Raw genomic sequence first — 17463 nt, 5'->3', positions numbered from 1 at the left:
TAAAAGGGGAAATCGACAGGAACACAGTAATAGTGGGGGTTTTAACATCCCCACTTACACCAATGGGCAGATCATCCAGACAGAAGACACCAAATAGACTTAATTGATATTTATAGGACATTCCACTGAAAAGCAGCAGAATACACTTTCTTCTCAAGTGCTAATGGAACATTATCTGGGGTAGATCACATCTTGGGTTACAAATCAAACCTCGGTAAATTTAAGAAAATTGAAATCATACCAAGCATCTTTTCCGACCACAACGCTATGAGATTTCAATTACAGGAAAAAAACTGCAAAAAATACAAATACATGGAGGCTAAACAGTACACTACTAAATAACCAAGAGATCGCTGAAGAAATAAAAGAGGAAATCAAAAAGTACCTAGAAACAAATGACAATGAAAATATGATGGCCCAAAACCTATGGGATGCAGCAAAGGCAGTTCTAAGAGGGAAGTTTATAGCAATAAAATCCTACCTCAAGAAACAGTAATAATCTCAAATAAACAACCTAACCTTACCCCTAAAGCAGCTAGAGAAAGAAGAAAAAACAAAACCCAAAGTTAGTAGAAGGAAAGAAATCATAAAAATCAGAGCAGAAATAAATGAAATACAAACGGAGAAAACAGTAACAAAGATCAATAAAACTAAAAGCTGGTTCTTTGAGAAGATAAACAAAATTGATAAACCTTTAGTCACACTCATCAAGAAAAAAAGGGAGAGCACTCAAATCAATAAAATTACAAATGAAAAAGAAGTTATAGCTGACACCACAGAAATACAAAAGATCATAGGAGACTACTACAAGCAACACTATGCCAATAAAATGGACAACCTGAAAGAAATAGACAAATTCTTAGAAAAGCACAACCTTCTGAGACTGAACCAGGAAGAAATAGAACATATAAGCAGAACAATCACAAGTACTGAAATTGAAACTGTGATTAAAAATCTTCCAACAAACAAAAGTCCAGGACCAGATGGCTTCACAGGCGAATTCTATCAAACATTCAGAGAAGAGCTAACATCCATCCTTCTCAAACTCTTCCAAAAAATTGCAGAGGGAGGAATACACCCAAACTCATTCTTCAAGGCCACCATCACCCTGATACCAAAAACAGACAAAGATATCACAAAAAAAGAAAATTACAGACCAGTATCACTGATGAACATAGACACCAAAATCCTCAACAAAATACTAGCAAATCGAATCCAACAACACATTAAAAGGATCATCCATGATCAAGTGAGATTTATCCCAGGGATGCAAGGATTCTTTAATATACGCAAATCAATCAATGTTATATGCCATATTAACAAACTGAAGTATAAAAACCATATGATCATCTCAATAGATGCAGAAAAAGCTTTTGACAAAATTCAACATCCATTTATGATAAAAACTCTCCAGAAAGTGGGCATAGAGGGAACCTACCTCAACATAATAAAGGCCGTATATGACAAACCCACAACAAACATCCTTCTCAATGGTGAAAAACTGAAAGCATTTCCTCTAAGATCAGGAACAAGACAAGGGTGTCCACTCTTGCCACTATTATTTAACGTAGTTTTGGAAGTCCTAGCCACGGCAGTCAGAGAAGAAAAAGACATAACAGGAATACAAATTGGAAAAGAAGAAGTTAAACTGTCACTGTTCGCAGATGACATGATTCTATACATAGAAAATCCTAAAGATGCCACCAGAAAACTACTAGAGCTAATCAATGAATTTAGTAAAGTCGCAGGATACAAAAATTAATACACAGTAATCTCTTGCATTCCTATAAATTAACAATGAAAGATCAGAAAGAGAAATTAAGGAAACAATCCCATTTACCTTTGCAACAAAAAGAATACCTAGGAATAAACCTACCCAAGGATGTCAATGACCTGTACTCAGAAAACTATAAGACACTGATGAAAGAAATCAAAGACGGCACAAACAGATGGAGAGATATACCGTGTTCTTGGATTGGAAGAATCAATATTGTGAAAATGACTGTACTACCCAAAGCAATCTACAGATTCAATGCAATCCCTATCAAATTACCAGTGGCGTTTTTCACAGAATTAGAACAAAAAATTTACAATTTGTAGGGAAACACAAAAGATCCTGAATAGCCGAAGCAATCTTGAGAAAGAAAAACGGAGCTGGAGGAATCAGGCTCCTTGACTTCAGACTATAATACAAATCTACAGTAATCAAGACAGTATGGTACTGGCACAAAAACAGAAATACAGATCAGTGGAACAGGATAGAAAGCCCAGAGATAAACCAATGCACCTATGGTCACCTAATCTATGACAAGTGAGGCAAAAATATACAATGGAGAAAGACAGCCTGTTCAATAAGTGGTGCTGGGAAAACTGGACAGCTAAATGTGAAAGAATGAAATTAGAACACTCCCTAACACTGTACACAAAGCTAACTCAAAATGGATTAAAGACCTAAGTGTAAGGCCAGACACTATAAATCTCTTGGAGGAAAACATAGGCAGAATACTTTTTGACATAAATCACAGCAAGATCCTTTTTGACCCATCTCCTAGAGTAATGAAAATAAAAACAAAAATAAACAAATGAGACCTAATGAAACTTAAAAGCTTTTGCACAGCAAAGGAAACCATAAACAAGACGAAAAGATAACCCTCAGAATGGGAGAAAATAGTTGTAAACAAAGCAACTGACAAGGGGTTAATCTCCAATATAAGCAGCTCATGCAGCTCAGTATCCATAAAACAAGCAACCCAAGCCAAAAATGGGCAGAAGACCTAAATAGACATTTCACCAAAGAAGACGTACAGATGGCCAAGAGGCACATGAAAAGATGCTCAACCTCACTATTAGAGAAATGCAAACTCCTATATATCCTGGCTCCCCCCTTGTCTCTTTAGAGCAGTCCCTCAGAGTTTTCTGAGATGCTGTGTCCTGGGCGGAAATCCTCAGTTTTGTCTGCCAAATAAAGCATAACTCTCAACTTTTAGTTTGTGCATTTTTTTCAGTCAACACCATCTTATTACAACACATAGCACACCGAAGTGGAAATGAACAGTGTTAAGGCAGAATTCTGAAAGGGCAGGCTGACTTTGCTTCTTCAGGGGATCTATCTAGACTGTATCTAGATAGGCTGATTCCTCAAAGGTTATCTTGAGATTTCATGAAGATGACAAAAAACTTACTGATAGTTACAAAACGTGTTATATGGACTTTGGAAGATAATGATGTGTCTGTGGGTTCAACATCACTAATTATTAGAGAAATGCCAATCAAAAGTACAATGAGGTGTCACCTCACACCAGTCAGAATGGCCATCACCAAAAAATCTACAAACAATAAATGCTGGAGAGGGTGTGGAGAAAAGGGAACCCTCCTACACTGTTGGTGGGAATGTAAATTGATACAGCCACTATGGAAAACAGTATGGATGTTCCTTAAAAAACTAAAAATAGAACTACCATATGACCCAGCAATCCCACTCCTGGGCATATACCCAGAGAAAACCATAATTCAAAAAGACACATTCACCCCAGTGTTCATAGCAGCACTATTTACAATAGCCAGGACATGGAAGCAACCTAAATGTCCATCAACAGAGGAATGTATAAAGAAGATGTGGTACATATATACAATGGAATATTACTTAGCCATAAAAAGGAACAATATTGGGTCATTTGTAGAGATGTGGATGGACCTAGAGAGTGTCATAGAGAGTGAAGTAAGTCAGAAAGAGAAAAATATCACATATTAACACATATATGTGGAATCTAGAAAAATGGTATAGATGATCTTATTCACAAAGCAGAAATAGAGACACAGATGTAGAGAACAAATGTATGGATACCAAGGGGGAGAGGGGAGGGGTGGGAGTAATTGGGAGATTGAGATTGACATATATACACTGTTGATACTATGTATAAAATAGATGACTAATGAGAACATACTGTATAGCACAGGGAACTCTACTTAATGCACTGTGGTAACCTAAATGGGAAGGAAATCCAAAAAGGGGGATATATGTATATGTATAGCTGATTCATTTTGCTGTACAGTAGAAACTAACACAACATTGTAAAGCAACTATACTCCAATAAAAATTAATTTTAAAATATTGTATTGCATTTTTAAAAGTTGCTAAGAAATTAAATCTTAAAAGTTCTAATCATAAGAAAAAAATTGTAACTTTGTATGGTGACAGATGGTAAATAGACTTACTGTGGTGATCATTTCACAGTATACACAAGTAATGAATAATTATATTGTATACCTGTAACTATTATAATGTTATATGTCAATTGTACCTGAATAAAAAAGTGATTTTTAAAAAAATAACAAGTGACAAGATACTACAATGCCATTTTCAGGGCAGGAGCCACCAAGATGCACTCAAAGAAAGACAGGCACAAATTTCTCTTAGTCTATCTCACACTCTGCACTGGAATAGTCACTGCCTCCCATTATTATTAACTACTAATTGCAAAAAGTTCTCAATGTCTGCCTTCTTGCACAGTTCAGATTTTAAATGAATAGACCTCATTTATTGCACAGCTAAGGTGGTTGCTTTCTCCAATATGCTCAATAAGATACAGGCGGTTACTCATTATCTGAGATGGCTTTTTCATTTACATAAACTGTGGCACTCTGCACCTTTGATTAACATCTAGGTTTCTCTGCCTCCTACTCACGCACTGTGTTCTCCACAGGTGGGTCCATTTTACTGTGTTTTGGCTTTGAGAAGGAAAGCTAAAATGGGTGTGTGACATTATTAAGTATTTTCTGACTGCAGTGCATTAGATTTACCATTTAACCTCTGAGCAGCAGAGGTAAAAACAAGTAGACAATTACCAACAAATCATTAGTGGGAAAATTTGGAAAGCAGTATTATTCTTAGTTTGATAACCTGGTGTTCTCATGGACATAGAGTCCTTTTCTAGTAAAGTGTTTTGGATGAAATTGAAGCAGTTAATTGACACCTTAATCAAATGAAGATGTTAACTATAGATGTGAGAATCGAAACTTTTGAAAAGGTAAAATGGCCATTAAGATAGCCTTTTCTAATAATGGATACCATAATTAAGAATTGATGGTAAAGTTTCTAGCATTTTCGTAATTGTTTTTAGGGATCACAAATCAATGGCTTTATTTCATTCTTGAAATAAGCGGTACTAGTTTATTTAAGGGGAGGTCTGTAAATGATGCTTTTAAATACTTTCATAAAAGGAAGAACATTATGGCAGGTTTCTAGGGTTTTCGTATTATTTTCTAATTTCTGAAGGCTTAATATAAATAGATTTCTAGTCCTAGGGAAATAAAAACATACACACATACACAGATAGATATGTGTGTGTGTATATATATAAATACATAGACATATATAATGTATATATAATATATATGAAATATAAAATGCATGTGTATATATAAATATATATGGGACACTAGCTAAATTCATACTAAGAATATTTTTTAAATTTTTGAAAATAATTTTTTAACATTTCAGCTGAAAAATTATCCACCTTCCCTAAATCTAATATCACAGATTGTAGGGCAAATCTCAACCTGATTTTGAAACAGTTAAGTGAATGAGTGCCTCCTGAAAAACCCGGGGAAAAAACTACATTAACTCACCGCTAACTATATTGTTTCAAACAAGGTACTGTAGTAAGATTGAAAACTCCAGTGTACATAGAATTCTCCTACATTGGATTTTCTGCTACATTACTCCAGCAAGTCATAAGCTGTAGTCTACTGTGGATGTGAAGAGAAAATTGATTTAGATAGTTCTGTACTGAGCCATTTTTTTCCACCACTGGAAAGATTTCTGTTGATAAAGTTCATTTCTTTAAGGGGGAAAAGGAAAGAAAAATACTCCATGGTTTATATGCCATCATGATCTTCTGAACATTATGAGACTAAATGTTACGTAATGTCATACAGATATGGCAGTCTTGTAGAGATGCATTTATTTTTCTTTCATAGCCAAAGATAATATTTTAAGGATTGTGTCATGTCTGAGAACTTTGACCTTACATTCAAGTTGATCTGTGAAGCATTTTATTGAATTTGCTGATGTTTATATATTTCCACCAGAGATTATGAGAAAAATTCCAAAGGACATCCGCCTTGAAAGCAGATGTGTTAATATAGTACAACATGTCTTGACTGCCTAATATTTCAGCCCAGAGGACAGGCAGGCCTTCCCACCCACATAATTGATTTTGACCTTGCTTGCTGTCTTGGGAAGCTGTGTATATTGCAGTCAGTGAGACTTGTTACACATTCATGCGATTTTACCACAGCAGCATTGCAAAGGGTCATTAGGTTCCAACTCCTAGGTCAGCAAAGTAGCCATTTCCAGGCCCTACATGGAAGCAGAAAGAAGATGCTGTGCATTTCAGTTTGCTCGGATCAACTCTAGCCTCATTTTGGATGTTAGGCAGGTCAAACTGATTTGAATTTATCATGGCCTGTTTGTTTAGTAAAGCCAGAAGCCTGAGCACTTCTGTAAGATGTTGCCACTACCATACAGTGAAAGCTACAGATAAATGAGAGGAAGAATTGGACTTGGTAGACAAGTGAAACTCTGGAGAAGTAATCGAAGGAGTGACATTTTACTAGGCTGTTAGAGCACAACCTCATTATTTTTTTTTATTGCTATGCTGAGGTGCTTTTTAGGTGTTAATTATCACCATATCAATGAGAAAGAGCACCAAATATGATTTCAAACCTATTAAATCCATCTCCTACCTGACATGGTGATTGAAGGTTTAAATCCATCCTCTTTGAAAACAGTGTATCTGAGCTGTGCCTCTCAGAATCAGGGTTTAAATATAAATTGAAATTCAGTAGCTGTTTTTATGATTTAGGAAACAAGTTTGGGCTTAAAATTAAATGATGCTTGTTTGCGTAATGGCACAGGGGTGTTTTCGTCAGTCATCATTAAACTTGCAAATCAATGATGACATTTTTATTTAAGAGGTGATTGGGAGGAGGAAAAGTGGATGAGTTCAGACTATCTCCATGTTATACTAGGAAGAATAGAAATGACAGCTGACTCAATATCAGCAGCTGTGGTTGCCAGGAATAATGTTTTTTACCTATATCTAGTGATTTTGGTGAGTCTTAAAAAGAGGTAGTTGAGTCAACTATATTCCATGGCTCTGAGGCAATAATTCCCATGCTTTCTTGTCAAGTCACTCTGGCAAGAACATTTTTCACAAAGGAGCGACAAGATGGCTTCAAACTGCTCTTGCACCTTGGGGAGTGACAGTAGCAGCAACTGACAATCAATTATTGCTAAGCTTTAGTGTGTATTTGTGAATGTGTGTGTGTGTGTGTGAGAGAGAGAGACAGAGACAGACAGAGACAGAGACAAACAGAGAATATGCATGCCATAGGAGGATAGGGTTACAAACTCAGGATATCAGAGCTGTCGGCTCTCCTGTTCACTTGCCTATAAGTGAAAACATCTCAATCAAGTGAGCTATCTTTGGCGGCAGCAGCAGCAGAACTTCTCATTTCTAAGGCTTGCTTAGACTACGATGAAGACGGAGCCTGGTTGGGGTAGAGGAGTAGCCACAAGCATAGATACCACAGATTTGTGCTATTCTTACCTGAAGTTCAGTAATTTTGTGAGTAAATGTTTCTCAGTGGGTTGTATGTCCTAAGTCAATTTCCAGAGTGTTGGAATGTTTGTTGCCTTCTTTGGGAGAGGATTTGTTGCTCTCCTTGCTCTGTCATGCTAGAAATTAATCTCCTCTAATTATCTTTTAGAATATATCAAGAATACTTCAATTTTATTCTCTTTAACTTTACTGCTAGAAATATTTTTACATTCCCATGGTCCAGTTTATTTTCCTTTCCCAAGAATAGAGTGTTTATTTATTATTGCATAATAAATTACTCCAAACTTAGTGGCTTAAAGTAACAAACATTTATTATCTCACAGCTTATGTGTATCAGGAATTTCATCATGGCTTAGGTAGGTCTTTGGGCTCAGAATCTGTCACAAGGCTGTAATCAGGTTGTCAGCCAGGAGGACTGTAGCCATCTCAAGGTTTGACTGGGGGAAGATTCACTTTCAAGCTTAAATCATATGATTGTTGGCAGGCTTCATGTCCCCACCAGCTATTCCCCAGAGATAAAAGTCCCCTGCCACATGGCAGCTCACAACATGATAACCAGTTTCCCATAGACCAAGCAAGAAAAAGAGCAGGAGTGGACACCCAAGAAGAAAACCGCTGTCCTTGTAATTTAATCTTTGAGGTAAAATCCTGTTACCTTTGCTATATTCTGTTTATTAGAAGTGACCCACACTCAAAGGGAGAAGCTTACACAGGTCATACATACCAGAAAGAGGGGTCTTTGGGGTGCATTTTAGGAGCTACTTACCACAAATGGTAACTAGTAACCAATGGCTTTAGTGAAAAAAATGACAGTTTACTTAGTCATTTTAAAAAAATCTCAAATGGGAAGTCTATTTTACCTTTATATTTTCACCTAAAGAGATTAACTTTATGTAATTTGATAGAGTATTTGGGAACATAAAAAATGTAGAGATAATAGAACAAACAACTACATATCTACATCCTACTTTAGTAACAGCAAGGCCAATGTATCTAAAATCCCCTGTGTACCCCTGCTTTCTTAAGGATAATTGCTGGCCTGCCTTCAGTGTTCTTTTCAATATACATTTTTATAATTTTATAATATATATGCATTATTTAACAATATATTATTGTTTCGCTTGTTTAAAATCCTCATATAAATGCTCCCCTTATTTTATCTATTCATATGCTCCCAAGAATATATGTTAAAGGTTGCTGGAAGGAGCATTAATCATAACAGAACAAGGAAAAAAAAGGGAGACTACATATTCATTAACAGTAGAATGGGGGTGAAAACTGTGGTATATTCATAAAACTAAGTATTATACACAGTGAAAATGAATAAACTGGAATCGCATATTAACATGAATTCATCTCACAAGCCTTTAATCAAATATAGAATATCTTAAATAATACATATTTTCACTCAACTAATTTTTAAGTGATTTAATGTTATTCTTAGTTACTTGTTTAAAATGTGTATAAAGAACTTTTTTATTAACTAAAGGCATTATGTTATCTAATACTCTGTTGTTCTTCAGGTCACCAACTGGTTATGTGAGGTAATCAAAACAGAATATTTCTGAAAATCCCAGGCAAGTGTAAACTTTAAATGACTAATTTCAAACCTGTCTTATGATTACGCTCATTGTATATGTTAGGTGTTGATAGGATCTATGAGTCCATTCAGTTTGAAGTTGGTTGCCCTGGAAACAAATCATTCTTTCTTGGTCTTTTTTCATATATTATTCTGAATGCTTAGACAGTTGATAGATGATGTATTTGTGCCCTCATCTCCTCACCTCATTTTTCTCTCTAACAGTTGGGAAAATTGCAGCAGCTGTGGCTAACTATTTACATTGAAAATAATAACATGCATAAATAGGATCTTTCTAACTCTTCATTACTGGCAGCAGAAATAAGTGGGAATATTGGCCTTGCCTCATCATAGAAACAGAGCCACATCCAGAATGAGATAAAACAAATGATTATAAACTCAGAGCTAAACAAGAGAACAAATTAACAAAAGAAGGTGGTAATAATGTAATCAACAATACATGATCATCCCAGAAAAATCAAAGTGATCCAGTAAATATATTTCTTTAGAGAAGATTGAGCTCCATCTGTTGATTTACAAATTCTAAGTAATTTGAGAAGGATTGAGTGACTGTTGGTCTCAATAACAATCAAAAGTCAACTTGTGTTTAAGGCACATCGAGATTCAGTAGAGTATTTGGTTAATAGCATGAGCTAGACCATACTATTCAAATCCATGTCTGGATTTGAAAATCATCTCAGTCACTTAAAAGTTATGCAATCATGAGAAGTTTGCTAAATGCTCCAGGACTGTTCCCTTACTTGTAATCCTCATAACCCTATAGGATTTCTGTTAGTATTAAGTGAGTTAGTATTTATAAAGCTTGTAGAACAGAAACTAATCTATAAGCATTATATAAATATTAGCTTTTATTATAGTTAGATATACAGATTGTGTGATTTTCCAATTATTTGAAAATGGTTTTTATATTACTTTTAATAAAAATAATTATATTTCTGTAATACTCTATGCTCTACCCATATTGGATATCTATATCTATATATCTATAATATCTAGTAATACTAGAATTAACTTTCTAATTAACTATAATTACTAAACAATTTCATCAAAATGTATTGCATTGGACTCACAGTACTGCATAGAATATGAAACAAAAATTTGTCATTCTTATCCAAGTTTTGACTGTTAGCATTTGTTATATGTTTTTGTATGCATAAATCATATGTAGTATTTTTTGTGTTTCAGTAGTTACAGAAATATTGTGAAATGATATGCATTCTTTTGCAACTTAATTTTTTTATTCCACATGAATTATTTTGGAGCTATCTAAGTTAATACATGAAGATTTAGCTCACTTATTAAACTATAATACAATATTCTGAGTGGATAGTGATACTAAAACTTTTCTCTAAGTTTCTGCTAGGAACTAATTGAATATATGTGTAAATGTCTCTGTGTGCACATCTGTAATATTTTTTCAATGTATATATCAAGAAGTGGAATTACTTGGTCTGAGAGTGCATCTTCAACTTTACTCAGTATTGTAAAAATTTGTATCCATATATTGGCTGCTGTGAATAAGGCTGCAGTGACTTTGGAGGGCTAATATCTCTTTGATATACTGATTTCAATTTTTTTAGATAAATATCCACAAGTTGGATTGCTGGATCATATGGTAGTTCTATATTTAATATTTTGAGGAATCTCCATACTGTTTCCCATAGTGGTTGCACTATTTGGCATTTCCACCGATAGTTTACAAGGGTTTCCATTTCTCTATATCCTCAGGAATACTGTTTTCCTTTGTTGTTTTGATAATAACCATCCTAACAGGTGTGAGGCAATACCTCATTGTGATTTGCATTTCTCTGATGATTAGTTATATTGAGCATCTTGTCATATGCCTTTTGGCCATTTTTATGTCTTCTTTGGACCAAAGTCTATTCAACTTGTTAGTTCATTTCTTAATAGAGTTTAGTTTCTTTGCTATTGAGTTGTATGAGTTCCTTACATATTTTGGAAATTCACTCCTTATCTAATATATAGTTTGCAAATATTTTCTTCCATTTCATAGGTTGCTTTTTCACTTTGTTCTTTGTTTCCTTTAGTGCAGATTTTTAGTTTGATACAGTCACACTCGTTTATTTTTCCTTTTGTTGCCTGTGCTTTTGAGTCATATCAATGAAATAATTGCCAAGACCAATATCCAGAAGCATTTTCCCCATGTTTTCTTCCAGGATCTTTATAGTTTCAGGTTTTATATTGAAGCCTTTGATCCATTTTTAGTTGATTTTTCTGTATGGTGTAAGTTAAGGATCCAATTTCATTTATTTGCATGTGGCTATACAGTTTTCTCAGCACCATTTGTTTAAGAGACTATCCCTTCCTTGTTGTGTATTCTTGGTATTCTTGTTGATCAATTGACCATGTATTCATGGATTGATTTCTGGTCCCTCTATTTTGTGTCATCCATCTATTTGTCTGTCTTTATGGCAGTAAAATACTGTTTTAATTACTATAGCTTTGAAATATATTTTTGAAATCAAGAATGTGATGCTGCCAGCTTTGTTTTTCTTTCTAAAGATTGTTTTGGCTATTCATAGTCTTCTGTGATTCCATATTAGTTTTAGAATTATTTTTCTGTTTCTGTAAAAAAATGCCATTGGGATTTTGATAGGAGTTGTATTGAATGTGTATATCATTTGGGGTTGTATAGATATTTAACAATATTAATTATTCCAATCTGTGAACATTGGATATTTTTCCATTGTTTTGTGTCTTTTAAAATTTCTTCCAGTAATATTTTGTAGTTTTCAGTGTACAGTCTTTCATCTACTTAGTTTATTTCTAAGTACTTTATTCTTCTTGGTACTACTGTGAATGACATTGTTTTCCTAATTTCCTTTTCAGATAGCTTGTTTTTTAGTGTATAGAAATGCAACTGATTTCTGTATGTTGATTTTGTTTCCTGTAGCTTCATTGAATTCTGTTATTGGTTCTAAAAGTTTTTTCAATAAGTCTTTAGGGTTTTCTATATATTATGATCATGTAATCTGTAAAGAGGGACAGTTTAACTCTTTCTTTCTGAATTGTATGTCTTTTAGTTCTTTTTCTTGCCTAATTGCTCTGCCTGGGACTTCCAGTACTATGCTGAATAAAAGTTTTGAGAGAGTGCATCCTTGTCTTGTTCCTGATCTTAGAGGAAAAGCTTCAGTTTTTGACCATTGCATATGATGTTAGCTGTGGGTTTTTTATATATATATATAGAGAGAGAGATTTTTAAAATTGAACTAGAGTTGATTTCCAATGTTTCAGGTGTACAGCAAAGTGATTCAGTCATATATATATATATGTGTATATATATATATACACACACACACATATATACATATATATATATTCTTTTTCAGATTCTTTTCCATTATAGATTATTAAAAGATATTGAATATAGTTCCTTGTGCTGTATGGTAGTTCCTTGTGCTACAGTAGGTTCCTTGTTTATCTATTTTATATATAGTAGTATGTATCTGTTAATCCCAATTTCCCAATTTATTCCCCACCCCTTCCCCTTTGGTAACCATAAGTTTGTTTTCTATGAGTCTATTTCTGTTTTGTAAATAAATTCATTTGTATCATTTTTTTAGATTCCACATATAAGTGATATCATATGATATTTGTCTTTTTCTTTCTGACTTCACTTAGTATGATAATCTCTAGGTCCATCCATGTTGCTGCAAATGGCATTATTTCATTCATTTTTATGGCTGAGTAATATTCCATTATATATATATATATATATATATATATATATATCTCATATCTTCTTTATCTGTTCATCTGTTAAGGGACACTTACTTAGATTGCTTCCATATCTTGGCTATTATAAATAGTACTGCTATGCACATTTGTATGCATGTATCTTTTCAAATTAGAGTTTTCATCTTTTCTGGTTATATGCCCAAGAGTGGGATTGCTGGATCATATGGTAACTCTATTTTTAGTTTTTTAAGGAACTTCCATACTGTTCTCCATAGTGGCTATACCAATTTACATTCCCACCAACAGTGTAGGAGGGTTCCCTTTCTTCACACCTGAGAGAGAGTGTTTTGTGGATTAGGATAATACATGTAAAATGTTTAAGAACACTAGCATATAAATCTTTATTGTTTCTCTGAAAAATTATTCAGAATTATAAAATAATAACACACTTTATCACTATCAATGATTTTGCCTTATTTTATTCATATTAATAATGCTGCCATAATATTATTCTGGTTAGTATTTGTCTTTTCTCATCCACCCTTTTTTATTAAAATATTTTATAACATTATGTTAACATTGTGTTTAGGTATGTCTTCTGTAAAGAGCATATCATTAGATTTTTTAAAAGCAAATTCTTGTCTTTTATTATCAACTTACATTAGTATTATTAACATATTTGGCATATTTCTAGCATGTTATTCGTTAGTTTCATTTTATATGGTTTTTTGCTTTATTTTATTTCCTTTATACATTTTGTTTGACTGTTCAAGTTTTACTTATTCTTTTAATGTATTTTAAAATTGCACATTCTATTTTTATATTTTAATAGATAAACTTAACTTTTGGTATGCATTTTCAACCTTCTAAGTTAAACATTAATCGGTATCTCTGTTCCTTTCATAATGCATGTGTCTTAGTTATCTTTAACTCTGCAGCTCAGTCTTCTTTGTGCTACAGCTCACAATTTAAACTGTACAGGATGTAGTTTTTAAAACTACATATATAGTGTTGTTAGTACTGAGAATTAAACAACAAATACCGTATTCTAGTTTTCATAAAACATGTCTTTTACCTCGAGTATTATCTAATTAATGGTATTTTCAAAGGAGGGGGAGGATAGAATGACATTTATTCTACAATGCTCAAATTGATATTAATTAGCTAAACTTCCTTAGAAACTGCAAATTTTGCTAGTTTTATCTGTTAGAAAATATTGCAGCAACTTTGGAAGGAGGAAAAGAGGAAATGATAGAGAAATAGAGAGACTGAATAGAGAGCTGCATCTGGACCACACGGCTATTTAATAAAATAATCCGAATTTATACCAGTATCAATTTGTAAAATTTGTCATTATATGGGTTGATTTCTAATTAACTACATGGACAAAAAATGTTCTAAAATATCTCAATAGAGGTCTAATTTGCAGCTGTTTGATTGTTTTTTCCCTACTATTATCTGCAAAGCAATTATGCATGAATAAAGACTGCTTGACTAGCTTTCAAGGAAATATTGACCGCTAATACATTTTAATTAAGGAATATTGAAGTAGAGAATTTAAATCAACAAAATAAACAATGTTAAATGTGGGTGAAACTTCAACAGTAAGCAATTTTAATACCTATGAATAAATGTTTCTGTTTCACGTTCAAAATAAGTATATACATAGACCATCTATTTATTTAGATACACACACATATATACAAACACATGTATGTATATGCATATCATTTAAAATTAATTTATATATGATATATAACGAATGTATGAGAAATATAGTGTCTTTGCCCTAAATCAAATAGGGAGATTTAAGCCATTATTTGAGGGGAAGGGTCATTATCATAGTAGGTGTGTTCATAGAATTGATATCTGACACCTTAAATATCAAATAAGAATTAGAGATGCAAAAAGGGGATGGATACCCTGAGAAAACCATAATTCAAAAAGATACATGTACCACAGTGTTCACTGAAGCACTATTGACAATAGCCAGGACATGGAAGCAACCTAAATGTCCATCAACAGATGAATGGATAAAGATGTGACATATATACACAATGGAATATTACTCAGCCATAAAAAGGAACAAAATTCAGTTATTTGTAATGAGGTGGATGGACCTAGGGTCTGTCATACAGAGTGAAGTAAGTCAGAAGGAGAAAAACAAATACCATATGCTAATGCATATATATGGAATCTAAGAAAATGATACTGATGAACCTAGTGGCAGGGCGGGAATGAAGACGCAGACGAAGAAAACAGACTTCAGGACACAGGTGGGGAAAGAGAAGCTGGGACAAAGTGCGAGAGTAGCATTGACATATATACACTACCAAATGTAAAATGGATGGCTAGTGGGAAGCTGCTGCATAGCACAGGGAGATCAGCTCAATGCTTTGTGACCACCTAGAGGGGTGGGATAGGGAGGGTGGGAGGGAGGCTCAAGAAGGAGGGGATGTGGCGATATATGTATACATATAGCTGATTCGCATTGTTGTACAGCAGAAATTAACACAACACTGTAAAGCAATTAGACTACAATAAAGATGTAAAAAAAATTTTTTTTATAAAAGGGGAGGATGGAGATTTCCAGGTAGGGGGAACCATATAAGGCACAGAGGCAAAAGAATGCATGGGAGTCAGCATAGCCTCATACGTTTTGGTTTCCGGAAGACTTGGATTTGAATTCTGATGCTGAGGTATTTTGTAGAGGTCATTTAATTTCTAAAATTCTGGTGAATTCCAATGATAATATTATTTATATCAAAATTAGGTTTTGGAGGTTTGATGTGTTTATGTGTATATGTGTTTTGTATAGTTATTAGCCCAAAGTAAGTGACCGATAAATATGCTGTATTATTATTATTATTATGATCTTTGCTGTAATCATTGTTGCCCATTTAAGAATCTGTAGTTATTTCAGCATAACTTGAGCACATCTAAAAATTGAGTAGCAAGAGTTAGGGTAACAGAAAGAGGTCATCTAGGGCAAATTATGACCCCCTTTATAATCCTCACCAAAACATATGAACATTATTTTGTGGCATTTGGTAGTTATTGAAGTAGGTGTCTAGTTTGGAATATAGAAAGCTCTCTTTCGCTATACTGTGAAGAATGGATGTAGGAGCAGGAGGAGTGAAACTGGAGGGAGAAATACTCATAATGTAAGCTAGAGATGGTGTGTGCCTAAATTGTGGTAGATGCAGTAGAGATTGACATGATAGAATTTAAGATGTACTTTGAGGATAGACCTTACTGGCGTAGAGATTTATTAAATTCAGCAGTTGAATCAAGGTTGATGAAGATATCTTGACCAGGGTAAATTAGGTATATGATGACTCTATTCCCTGGAAGGATAAACACAAAAGGATGGAAAGGGAAGATGATGAGTCCAATTTTACACATGTATAGATAACAAATGGTTAGAAAACAATAAAAAGTATATGTCTAGCAAGTGTTTTGCTAAACTGGATTTTAGTTCAGGAGATATGTCAGCTGAAGATAAAGAATTATAAATTATCAACATGTAGATTAAAATTAAGTCATACTTGGGCGGCCATAGCACAATACCACAGACTGGGTGGCTTAAACAACAGAAATTTTTTTTTTGAATTTTTGAATTTTATTTTATTTATTTTTTATACAGCAGATTCTTATTAGTTATCTATTTTATACATATTAGTGTATATATGTCAATCCCAATCTCCCAATTCATCCCACGAACACCACCCACCCCGCCAGTTTCCCCCCTTGGTGTCCATACATTTGTTCCTACATCTGTGTCTCTATTTCTGCACTGCAAACCAGTTCATCTGTACCATTTTTCTAAGTTCCACATATATGCGTTAATATACGATATTTGTTTTTCTCTTTCTAACTTACTTTACTCTGTATGACAGTCTCTAGATCCATCCACGTCTCTACAAATGACCCAATTTTGTTCCTTTCTATGGCTGAGTAATATTACATTGTATATATGTACCACATCTTCTTTATCCATTCGTCTGTCGATGGGCATTTAGGTTGCTTTCATGACCTGGCTATTGTAAATAGAGCTGCAATGAACATTGGGGTGCATGTGTCTTTTTGAATTATGGATTTCTCTGGGTATATGCCCAGGAGTGGGATTGCTGGGTCATATGGTAATTCTATTTTTACTTTTTTAAGGAAACTCCATACTCTTCTCCATAGTGGCTGTATCAATTTCCATTCCCACCAACAGTGCAAGAGGGTTCACTTTTCTCCACACCCTCTCCATCATTGTTGTTTGTAGATTTTCTGAAGATGCCCATTCTAACTGGTGTGAGGTGATACCTCATGGTAGTTTTGATTTGCATTTCTCTAATAATTACTGATGTTGAGCAGGTTTTCATGTGCTTCTTGGCCATCTGTATGTTTTCTTTGGAGAAATGTCTATTTAGATCTTCTGCCCATTTTTGGATTAGGTTGTTTGTTTTTTGATATGGAGCTGCATGAGCTGCTTGTATATTTTGGAGATTAATACTTTGTCAGTTCCTTCATTTGCAAATATTTTCTCCC

At 34.0% G+C, this 17463-nt stretch overlaps 1 protein-coding gene across 2 annotated transcripts in view; it reads left to right on the top strand.

Annotated features, from left to right (window-relative positions):
• The window catches only part of MDGA2 (MAM domain containing glycosylphosphatidylinositol anchor 2), an 801291-nt gene that overhangs the window by 453913 nt on the left and 329915 nt on the right, over positions 1-17463 (top strand). The gene's annotated exons all lie outside the window — the stretch shown is intronic.

Source organism: Balaenoptera musculus, chromosome 2, assembly GCF_009873245.2.
Source record: "Balaenoptera musculus isolate JJ_BM4_2016_0621 chromosome 2, mBalMus1.pri.v3, whole genome shotgun sequence".
Taxonomy (NCBI): domain Eukaryota; kingdom Metazoa; phylum Chordata; class Mammalia; order Artiodactyla; family Balaenopteridae; genus Balaenoptera; species Balaenoptera musculus.
The sequence above is the reverse complement of the archived record's forward strand: the minus strand, read 5'-3'. Positions and strand labels throughout refer to the sequence as shown.